Source organism: Notothenia coriiceps, unplaced genomic scaffold, assembly GCF_000735185.1.
Source record: "Notothenia coriiceps isolate Sejong01 unplaced genomic scaffold, NC01 NC01_scaffold00034824, whole genome shotgun sequence".
In the NCBI taxonomy this organism is placed as follows: domain Eukaryota; kingdom Metazoa; phylum Chordata; class Actinopteri; order Perciformes; family Nototheniidae; genus Notothenia; species Notothenia coriiceps.
In genome coordinates this window covers 400,888-412,163 of record NW_011367525.1, presented here as the reverse complement: position 1 = coordinate 412,163, position 11,276 = coordinate 400,888, and positions in this window count along the sequence as shown.

Here is an 11,276-nt window from a genome sequence, read left to right as displayed (position 1 = left end):
GTGTCAACAGGAGTGACAGTTCGCACCGCACACACACAAGACCGCAATTATGGCAGAAGCAAAAAAGCCCAAAATATATAATTTTCACTCCGAGTGGGAGGATGATTATTTTTTTATCTATTCCAATTCAATCTGTCTCATCTGCAATGCGAGCGTGGCTTTATCGAAGAAGGGTAATTTAGGAGCGGCATTTCAAAACAATGCACAAACGCTACGAGACAGAATTCCCTCCTAATTCTGCCCTACGCTCCCAAAAGGGGAGGGGCCTGAAAGGACAGCTAAATGCACAGCAGTCCATTTTCACCAGGTCCAACAACAAGAGCAAGGCTGCTACCAGAGCATCTCACCGTGTCAGTCACGTTCTTGCGAAACACATGAAGTCTTTCAAAGACGGCGAAGTTGGGAAAGAAGCATTCCTGGAGGCTGCCGACGCGCTTTTTGGGGACAGTAAAAAGAACAGTAGCATTTCAACAGGTTTTTGATATAATAAAAACTCAAGTTAGATAGCCTACTGTTATTAATCAGCTGTACGTTTTAGTTTGTTTGAACTTATTCATTATAATTATTGTACAAAATGGTATAAGAATGCAAACATTAAGATCTGTTCTGTTTAAATTGATTATAGTCTATTATCAATTCAGGTTAAGAAACTAGTGTTGCTTGCATCCTATTTTAAAGGCATTTATTTTTATACTCTACTAAAATGCAACAAAGGCTTTGATTCTATTAATTTTGTCTTTTTTATTGCACTTTGGCAGCAGATTCCTGTGTAGCTTCAAATCTGAGTTATCTTATTAGTAAACCTAATTTATTCTTTTGTAGCAACACTATTTTTATATATTGGCAATGAAAGGGTTCAGAGTCTTTTCTTTTTTTCCTGGGTCATATGTGGCAGCACTGTTCAATGTTTCTTGAAAACATTACCCACTGTAGTATGTGACGTGTGAATAAACTCCAACTCTGTATCAACAACACTTTTGTGTAACTTCAGTTAAATACTTGTATGTGTGTAGATTAGAAAGAGGTAAGATAAAGGATCTGCAGTATTTTATGAAGTATTAATCGTACAAAGGTCAGTTTTATAGAAGTAGAAGTGTGTATTTACCCGGTAGTAGGCTGTCAGTAATGGCTACGCCTCTCTATTTGGGCTGGTAGATCTCGGCAGACTGGCAACTTTAAAATTAGCTCTCGGTTCAAAAAAGGTTGGGCACCCCTGGTCTAGCTCTATGTTGCATTTCAAGATTACTTACAATGGAAAATGTAGAGAATGTAAGGTATCCAAAAAAACATTTTGTATCTTTGCAAACTATTTCCATGAAAAAAAAGAAAATGTTGAATTTAAAAGTTAAAGTGCAGTCACCACCAGTAGTGTCACAATTATGGTAGCATGCTTATAGACATGTCGTAAACTCAGAGTTCATGTAAAACCTTTCCTCCTTCAGCAGATCACAACAGCCTTTAGTGTCAAAGTGCACAGCGAAGGTCAAACATGAAAGTGAAGAAGCAACTAGCAAAACATTTACAAGTCAGTGTTTCCCCTAGGATGGAGTCATAGCAGCGGTGCTAAGGCACGTGGGCCCAGCATAATGTGAGAGTGGAGCGCGTGGAATTTTTTTGTGTGTGCACGTGCGAAGTGCGCCCCTCCAATTTGTTTCTATGTGTCTGCCAGCACCAGAAAGGCTCTTGAGGCCTGGTACCAGGGCCGGTTCTAGCCAAATTTGCTGCCCTAGACAAGATTTTAGGCGAGATTTTATATATGAAGAATAAAGGTAATATACGTCAAAATGGCTTCAAATGTATTCAGTATTGCATGAACATGTTTTAATTGGGGGGTGGACGTCACATCCTCTAGGGGGGAAAATATGGAAATATGTGTTTACATAATTTGTAAACACATTTGTTACCTCACTGAGCCTCTCAGTATGACAGGAGAGCTCTCCTCCACCCTGGTTGTAGAAACATCTACTTCTTATAACCGTTAGCGCAGCTAGCACAGCGCCGGTACCGGTGCACCCTCTCTCTCTTGCTCCCACGCTCGCACTTTGGCTGTGAGCTGCGGGCGCCTGACAAGCCAACATCCCCCACTTTCATCACTTACAGCGCCCATCGTACAGGGCAAATGAAAAGTGTAACCGGGGTGAAAAGGGTGTTACATTTACTTAATTATGAATGTTGTTACATCAAGGCCAAAAATTAGGATGAGCGCCAACGGTCAAAAATGTTTTTTCCCCTCCCAGAGCTACCAGCGCAGCGCCCCCCAGATCTGCCACCCCAAGCGACCACCTATGTGCCAAAAATCGGCCCTGCTAGTACATACAGTGGCAATGTATCAAGATTTAGCAAAAATACACCTTTATTGTAACACAAATACTAAAAATCCACATACTGTAACAAACAATACAAAATTAATAAGGGTCACCACTTATTATTATTTTAATTAAAAAAAATTGGGTACCTTTTTTTGGGTACCTGGCTCGCTGCGCCGCCGCTATTTGTATATAGGGGAAACACTGCTGAGTGACGAGAGACATCTGATCGGTCAATGACAAAGCGATTAGATGATAACAAATGTTTTGAAAGATTGCCCTTAACTTTTTATTCCTGACTGTTGCATCCAAGGAAAAGGAGATTCTAATTGATGGTGCTTTCTTTCCTTATCTTCTCCCATCCCCCCTGACCCTTTCTGTCTTACTCTTATTATAATGATAAAATAATTTACTCGTCTCCTCCTTGCTTGTTCACTCAGTACTTTTTCCATTCCTCTACTTTGGCCTCCTACTCCTCCCTTGTGTAAGCTTGTTGAGGGAAGTCAGTGAAAGCCTGGGGATCTCAGGAAATCCAAACAGATTAAGGACCTCAGAGAACTCAACTTTATATTCTCTCGAAGGGGATAAATGTCGGCCTTGGTTTTAGCTGGGACAATGATGTACCGTACATTACAAAGGGGCATTTCATCCTAGACCTATTCATCCACCAAGATCTATTCGTAACGATGACCATATTTCAGATATTTATCACAACTACTTTTGCTTTTCAACACGGATTACACCTGGCACAGGCTTTCCTCCAAAAATTGTTAACAAGCACTATCATTTTTCCCTCGACTACAATTACGGGTCTACTGGTGATGATTGATGCTAGATCAGTGGCCGCAGTGACAGGCTTTGCTGAGGAGCTGCATGTTGTAATGGTTAACCATTGCTCAGTGTCCGCATGAATGAGAGAGCATGCCATTAGCACCACAGGCTGCTCCATGTTGGTGTCTTCAATAATGGGCCAATCAATGGCTCAGGACTCCGGCAGAAAAACAAGGAATTGTTAGCATTAATGATATCCATCCAAGGCTCTTGGAAAATAAGTGGGCTGTATGTTTTTGGCCTGTAAATATAATAAACCCTCGAGTGCACATATATGCTATTCAAGAGAAAATAAGTGTTTGTATAGTATTATAGGAGAAACTCTGCATTGCGACATTAATGTTTGTGAACAACAGCGCTGCCTTCGATTGAGAGTCCATAGCAGAAGCAGAAATACAAAAGTGTGCTCTTTTCCCATTAGGAAGAGAAAGGGTTTTAGAGGATAGGCGTTTGAAACTCTCCACATCCAAGAACAGATTCCAATTATAGATCAGGGCTGTGCCCGTATTCTTTCCTTCAGATCATACTCTGGAGTGCATGCATTTTCTCCCTCAGCAAAACAAACACATTCACATTTTAAACTGCTCGCGGTGAGGAAAGCAGCAGAGAAAGAGAGCAAGAGAGAAGGACTATTTGAAATCATGTCAGTGTGTTCTAGTTGGAAGATAGTTTTACCCAGAGCTTTCCAGCATAGGAGAAAGAGGCCCGCTGCGAAGATGCAGCTTCAAAGTGAATAACTGTGTGAAACTACCATCTGTTTGCTCCAACGTATGAAATCTGTGCTTTAAAGAAGGCTTATTTTAAGAGCAGGAAGTTGTAGGCTTTGATGTCGATAACATGCTTATAATGCTTTACAAATCTTGAGTAAATGTAAATATTTTGGGTAAGTGCTTCACTGCAAAGTGACAGAAAATACCAGAAAGCACACTTTATTTTTATTATAATTATTATTATAATTATTATCCTCCATCGAGCCATTATTAAAAATCCACAGGCAACCATTGTACTTATTATTGTTTATGAGGGAGCTTATTTAATTTAAAATATAGTGCATGCTGTTGCACGTCTCTGGTGCACTGAATGAATTAGTTCTCACTGGAAGATCCCTCTCGTCTCCTCTTAATTGAACAATCACTTTGTAAACATAGCAGATCTGTCTCGTGTCCCACTGGTCAGACTGGACACCAAATATCATTGCCAGTCCATTTACCCAGGAGACAAAAACATCTCAAAATTAATCTATGTGTAAGTAGAGCTGCAACTGGGCTAATGATAATGTCAGATAGAGTATTATGATTAACTGATTCATCGCTACATCTATCAAATGTGAGTAAACAGGGAATCATAACCATCACAAATGCTTAAATCTGGGGATGTCCTTGCACTTTTTCAGTGATGAGATATTCATTTCACAATAATGCAAAGCAGAGACAATAAGCTAATCCTCCAGGAAGCAAGCATATTTAAAAAAAATTGTACTTGACACAATATCAGAAATGTTGGTAAATGGTAATACATTTTATGTCAGGTCTCCGGACAGGCCTAGAGTTTGTTGAGCTAAAAGCAACCACAGGGTATCAAGACCAAACCACAACCAGCTACTGAATACACATGGATATGAAGCAACAACACATAAAGCAGGACGCATATCTTATGCGTGTCCACCAAAAGCACCACTGGCTTGTTACAGCTCATCAATACCATGAAGAGCGACATTATATTGTCAGCTAATGAAAGCAGATTGGGCAATTTACAGTGCCAACGTGTAGCCAGATGTATAAAGATAAAGACACTAACCATTAAAGTAGATGAGTGGTGTCGACTGTCAATGCTGAACCACATCAGGATAACATCCTTCCACTTGCAAATGTGTTTTGGTCCTTAAAGGTCTGCTGCATTTCAGGGCCTTTTCCCTGAATGGAATATCCAATGTCAAAATGTGAACGTGTCCTTCATTAAAACGCAGCATATCGGCGTGCATTTCAACGAGTCTTGATGACAATGTCAATGCTCTGCTCTCACAAATACCTGTCTTTTATATAAGTGGGTCGTTTGCAAATACACACTGTTTGCAGTCAGTGTGAGAAATGGGCCCTGCAGAAGGATGGCGGTGACGCACCTGACCAACTAAATGTAACCGCGCGGGAACGTCACTTCCTGTAACAAATAAACACCTGAGAAAACAAAACCAACAATCTGAGGTTCCGCTTAGGCACCTCATCCCTGATATTTTAGCATAATATATTTGAGTTACATTATGTTTCCACTTTATGATTTCTGAAATGTTCCTTTATTAATTTGCTTGTGTCAAGAATGTTCACTTTATTTGTTAACCTGATTACTTATTGTAGGCATCACATCATGGAGTGATTGTGGGTGACTTAACGTGCGAATAAGAGATTGCAGTGGAGCACACATAGAAAATAAAGTGTTTCACAATATAATTATTTGTAATGAGATGTAGCTTGGAGTGCTTGTCCTGTGTAGGAAATTAGGAAACACATCAGAAATAATAATGTGTGCCTGGAGCAGCACTTGATTTGTGTAAGAGACAGATATAAAAATACAATGTTTGCTTGAAGCAGGACTTGTTCTGTGTAAGAAACTGACACAAAAATAACATTGTTTGCTTGGAACGGGACACAGTAACGTCTGAGTAAATTCTCTACTACTTACATGGCTTTATACTGAGGACACTTCAATTATCTAAATGTCAGGAGTGTTTTTACTTGGAAAATACATGTCAGAGTGTCTGCTATCACTTTGCATACATGTTTCAGAGAGCACCAGCGGGACCTTCCCACAGGGGACATGCCTGTTTGCATTACTTGATTACAAAGGTCTTAACAATTTAGCATTGCTTCAATCAATCCACTACACAAAATATGTCATAGGATTAAAAATCAGCAGTCAAGCAATTAATTCGGAAAATACTTAAAAGCAAGGATACCTAAGTAAAGCCCCATGAGACTTAACAGGCTTTGCCTGCAAAATATTTCATGAAGTGTCAAGCAAACAATATTACTAAATACAGCACTTTATTTCAAAGGGTAAGGACAAGATCAAATAAAGTGCACAGTTTATCCCTCTAAATTAATAGGCATTAAATTGTGGATCTCCCCAGTGATGCAGCTCAGTGTCGCTGCAACACCTTAGCTCTGACTAATCTTTATTTTCTGTCAGCAGCCCTAGATTTCAGGCATTCATTGGCAATTCATGGCAAGTTGGCAACAATATGGAAAATGGCAAGATGGGACCACGACTACAAAATATATAATGTGGGAGTGGCAAGACGGTTTTATCTGTATCTGGCAAAGCATAATAAATATGAAACTTCTGCTAAAGCACAACGTTTCTACAAGAAAGTTTCTCACAATAATACTCAATGTTGGCCTTGAATCGTCAAGGGTGAGTCAACCTCATAATAATATAGGATAGGAACAAGCTGTACAGTGCAACATAACTAAAATGTGTTTGTAAATGCTCATAACTGCAACTGCAGTGGATGGCTTGCAATATCTATGTATATAATATAAAACAATTTCCCAAATTTGGATCAATAAAGTACCTTCTTATCTTATCTCTTATAGGCCACCTTGAAACCCTGAATGTAGGGCGATGAATTCTAAGAGGCTCAAATTATTATACATGCAATGTTTAATTTATAAAAATGGCAGATGGGTCATTCTACAGAAAAGGTGGACGTACTGTCACTTACTTTTGCACACCAAAATACATGACGTTGATCTAATACTCACATTCATTATATATGTTGAATAAATAGAGATTGTCTTTGCAATGGTACTAAATTAAAAAACTAAAAAAATTGTTTTCATACATAAATGGCTATTTATTTAAAATGCCAAGTTCAAGGAACTGCCTTGTCACTTTGATCATACATTGAAGTGGAGCCTATAGTTTTCATTTAAAACATATTTTTTTCAATAAATACATTTCATTCATATTTACATAACATTACATACATTGATTATAACTCTGAAATGGTAACAAAAAACGCAAATTATTATTAATAATATCCAATAAATGTCAGTCACCCAAAATTACGTCATTGGTGTTACTGATACACAAAACGCTTTTATTTTTGAAATAATGTAGCCTACTGTCTCTGAAGTGCTTCCTGTAACAAGAGATCATTTGAGGCAGTGCAGTGGACAAAGACATAAGGAAAGTCAGATACTTCTTACTTTGTTTGTTAAAGGTGTCATNCAGAGATAAATTGGTAATCAATGTATCTGTTACGGCCGCCGCCTCCCCGATCCTATCCAAGTCCTGGCCCGCCTCCGAAGAGGGGATTTGAGCATGCCGGGTCCGACACACTCCAATCTCAGCGCACATCCAGCGCACACCTTCCGGAGACGACTACAAAGCCTGTGGACAACGATCAGTCGGAAGGCTCTGATGTGTGAACAGACGCCTCTCGCTACTTACTCTTCGATCACAAAGCTGTTAACTATGTTTAACTTGTGTGGTCCGTATTTAGTTTAGTGTTGTTGTGATTAGATGTGTCTAGAGTAGCTTAGATTTAGCACCTTTAGTTAGTTTGTATCACTTTGATAGTGAGGGTTGTTTTGTTGTTATTTCTGGGTATTAGTAGCCTATCTATTCCTTTGTGTTTAGTTAGGCTCTCTTTTTAGAGTCCGCCCTTTGTTGGCTGCTCATTTAAACCTGCGCCTCCAGGTTGCTTGCCTTCCATTTTGTTACATCGTTATTTAATAAACTCCTTATAATTATTACCAATTCCAAGTGGTGTGTGTTGCTTTTCCTCATCCCCTAGTGCGGACGTAATAGTATCCATAAAGGGGCCATTAAGAGCCACAAAAGTGAAAACTTGAGCCAATTTTAGACCCTTAGAAAAGGCGTGCTGGCCACAGTTCACATAAAAGCAGAGATTTTAGGTAAGTTGGAGCATCACAGGTGAATTGCCCGTCTTAAAATGTTATATTTAAAAGGAAGCTGAGTCTGAAGGTGAAGCTATGAGCAGTAACTGGTCATTTGAACTGAAGAGATTTACACAATCCTCTGATAATTTCACACATGTTTGTGCATTATACCACTTTAAAGGTCCCATGTCATGGCCATTTCTACTGATCATAATTCCATTGTTGAGGTCTACTAGAATAGATTTATATTGTGCAATNTGACGGTAACACCAGTGACAATTTGGAGAAAACACTACCATTTTAACAAAATGGCTGCAATGTGTCAATTTTGATGTTGACTGAAGCCATATTTGGTCTGACACATTGCAGCCATTTTGTTAAAATGGTAGTGTTTTCTCCAAATTGTCACTGGTGTTACCGTCACTGGTGTTACTCTTCTTCCTGGTAACATGTAACACCAGTGACATTCCTACGTAAATAAGCATTGTATAATGTATAAAAATAATAAAAATAATAAAAATACTTTAAGCTCTACTTGTTGTGGATTCATCAAGTTAAGAGTTAGTTATTGCTATTCAACTGGTTTTAGATGTGTTTAGAAGGAATATATTTCAGCAGATTTGTATCACCCAGATTCCACCTTTTCTGTAGAATGACCACATAACACATCAATGTGAAAACGTAATATTATGTTCAACGGAGGCTATTTTAAGGCCATTGTTTCCCCCATTGTTTTGTCATGGCGACCACTGGGAGGCGCTGTTGTACACTTACTCACTTTAAATACTGTTTTCATAAGGTCGGCTAGTTAAATTATAGATGTTATGCACTTTCAGTTGTGGACATTTAAGAAACAATGAACGCAGACAACTGACGTTACGGTGGAGAGACACTCGGGCTTAAAACAGTCAACTCCGATGTTAGCTAGCAATGATACTAACAGCAACCCAACAAGCTAGCTGTATTAACACACTGTACTTTAGCAGGCCTTGTTTTCCAAGTTGATATCAAACATAGATGAGCCAAAACTTTATGTTTGCCCCATGGGTTGGTGGATGTGGATGCTTCTGTACAAGAAGAACAAACACCTGCAAGGTAAGACATTTCACTCTGTTATTGTGTGTTTGAAACTGTACTGTTGGGTAAATCCAAAAGTTCCTGCATCAATTGCTTTGCTAAATGGAGTTGGCCGCAGTTTGTGTGTTTTTAAAGACCAAAGTGCGACCTGCAAGTTCCAGTTAGTGTTATTCAGGGTTGATTGAGGTAACAGACTAATTATTTGAAGAATAGTCTACAGCTTCGTTTAAGGTTCATCAGAGAAACTGACTGACTGACTGGTGTGTCATGTCTTCTTCTTTGATGTTAATTTGACTGATTAATCCTGTGGTGATACCTCTATGGGTGATACATGTTGGTACTTATAAATGGTTGGGCTTTGCTTAAATACCGTGCAGCCATTGAATATTGTTAACATGCAGTGTTCTTTGTACTGGTATTTGGTATTTGTATGATGTGTTGTTGGTGGTGCTGCAAACCCCATTATATTGGGTACTGTTCTCATGGGTGCTGCTGTCTTGATGTCAGTCTGTCCTCCTATATTCAACTATGAGAGAAGGAGACTGCAGAGATAGAGTGTACTGTGAAAGTAAGAGACATTGTGTGCCAGAATTATTTACTATAGGTGTGTGATAAAGAACACTTGTCTGTCATTTGTAGCTTTCATATGGTTATTTATGTTTCAAGAGTATGCTAGGTATTTAAGATTTGAGGGCAGACATGACCCCAAACTTGTATCACTGCATTACTGGACAAAGTTGACTGTGCTCTGTGTGGCCATGATCTTTTCATATTTCCCTAATTTGGCCATGGGGCAAATTATGTACTTTAATTCAGAAATGTTCTAAGTTTTTGTATTCCTGCCGCAACACTCTTTCAGTGTCAATTATGCCTTTTGTTAAAACCACCTTAAAGGTCGGGGCTGACAACTATTGAAAGAACATGGTGTTTAGTCTTGTCTGTCTGTGACTTGATGAATCGCACTGTATATAGCTGGAGTAGCAGAGTCTATTAAAAGCCATCAATAAGTCGGTAGTGGAGACAATTAAGCCACTTTTAGTTAAGTCTAAAGTAGGGAAAGCAGTGAAACTAATTGTATAATATATGACCAATTACATACTTTGGTTGAGTGGTGCTGTTATTATTTGAGGCAGGCATCTCATGCTACATCTCACTTCTGCTATTGTATTTCCATTAGTAGACATTGATGTGTGCCAGTTGAAATGCATTGTTTGCTTCTCCAGCCCTTCATCTCTAATTATAAAATGCCAAACTTCATTCTGTCTGGTTCTGTTTCTTGTAGGTCGACAGCTAGGCTGTTCATGCTTCATAGCACTTCGCCCTCTCAAGCTATTTCCCCCTTAGTCTAACCTAATATTGACTGAAATAGGAAATTCAAAGCTGCTGTAAACATTCAAATGTCTGGCAAGCCCACTTCCAATTTCACAGATACAGGCATGGGAGTTAATGTGCAAAAATAAAACGCAATCTTGCTCTGCATTAAAGACAAAAAGACACTACTGATTTGCTTTCTATCCAAGGTCTTCCAATATTGTACACTAAATTGGCAATATTGTACGGGGTGAGTAAATGAAAATATCTCCTTGACTTATGTTTTCAACAACACGCTATTTTGCAGGTTAATGCACTGTCTCTGCAGGGAGTTTGTTGAAAATGATGGTAATAATTGGCATTTAAGAAGCCAATGTTTACCTCTAAGGCTTATCTCAGCTGGGGTCAACACCATGCCTCGCTACAACTTCAGTGATTATGCCCCTTCGGTACTAGCAGGCCTTGGTGAGGTCAGAAAACCATGTCAATGTGTCTCTCAGTTTAATTCTATTAAGCACAGGTTCAAGCTCCAAATAAAAATGCAAATTACCTCCGTAATAAAAGCCAGCGAGAGTACAGGCAGAGATAAGGTACAGCCTTTCCTTTTTATTGCCAGCGCTTAGGAAGTGCAAACCTCTTTTTAATGTAAATCTTAATTTAATTTTGAAGGACAAAGTCACATAAAAACACATTGTCTCACAACGGGTTGTGTCCAACTTGTATTATGTTTAAAACAAAAAGGTATCATGGCTTTAAAGCGTGTAGTGCAGTGGTTCTCAAACTTTTTCTGTCATTCCCCACTTTGAACAGGTGGGCCTTTTCAAGCCCCACCTGTTCCTCATCGCTCCAA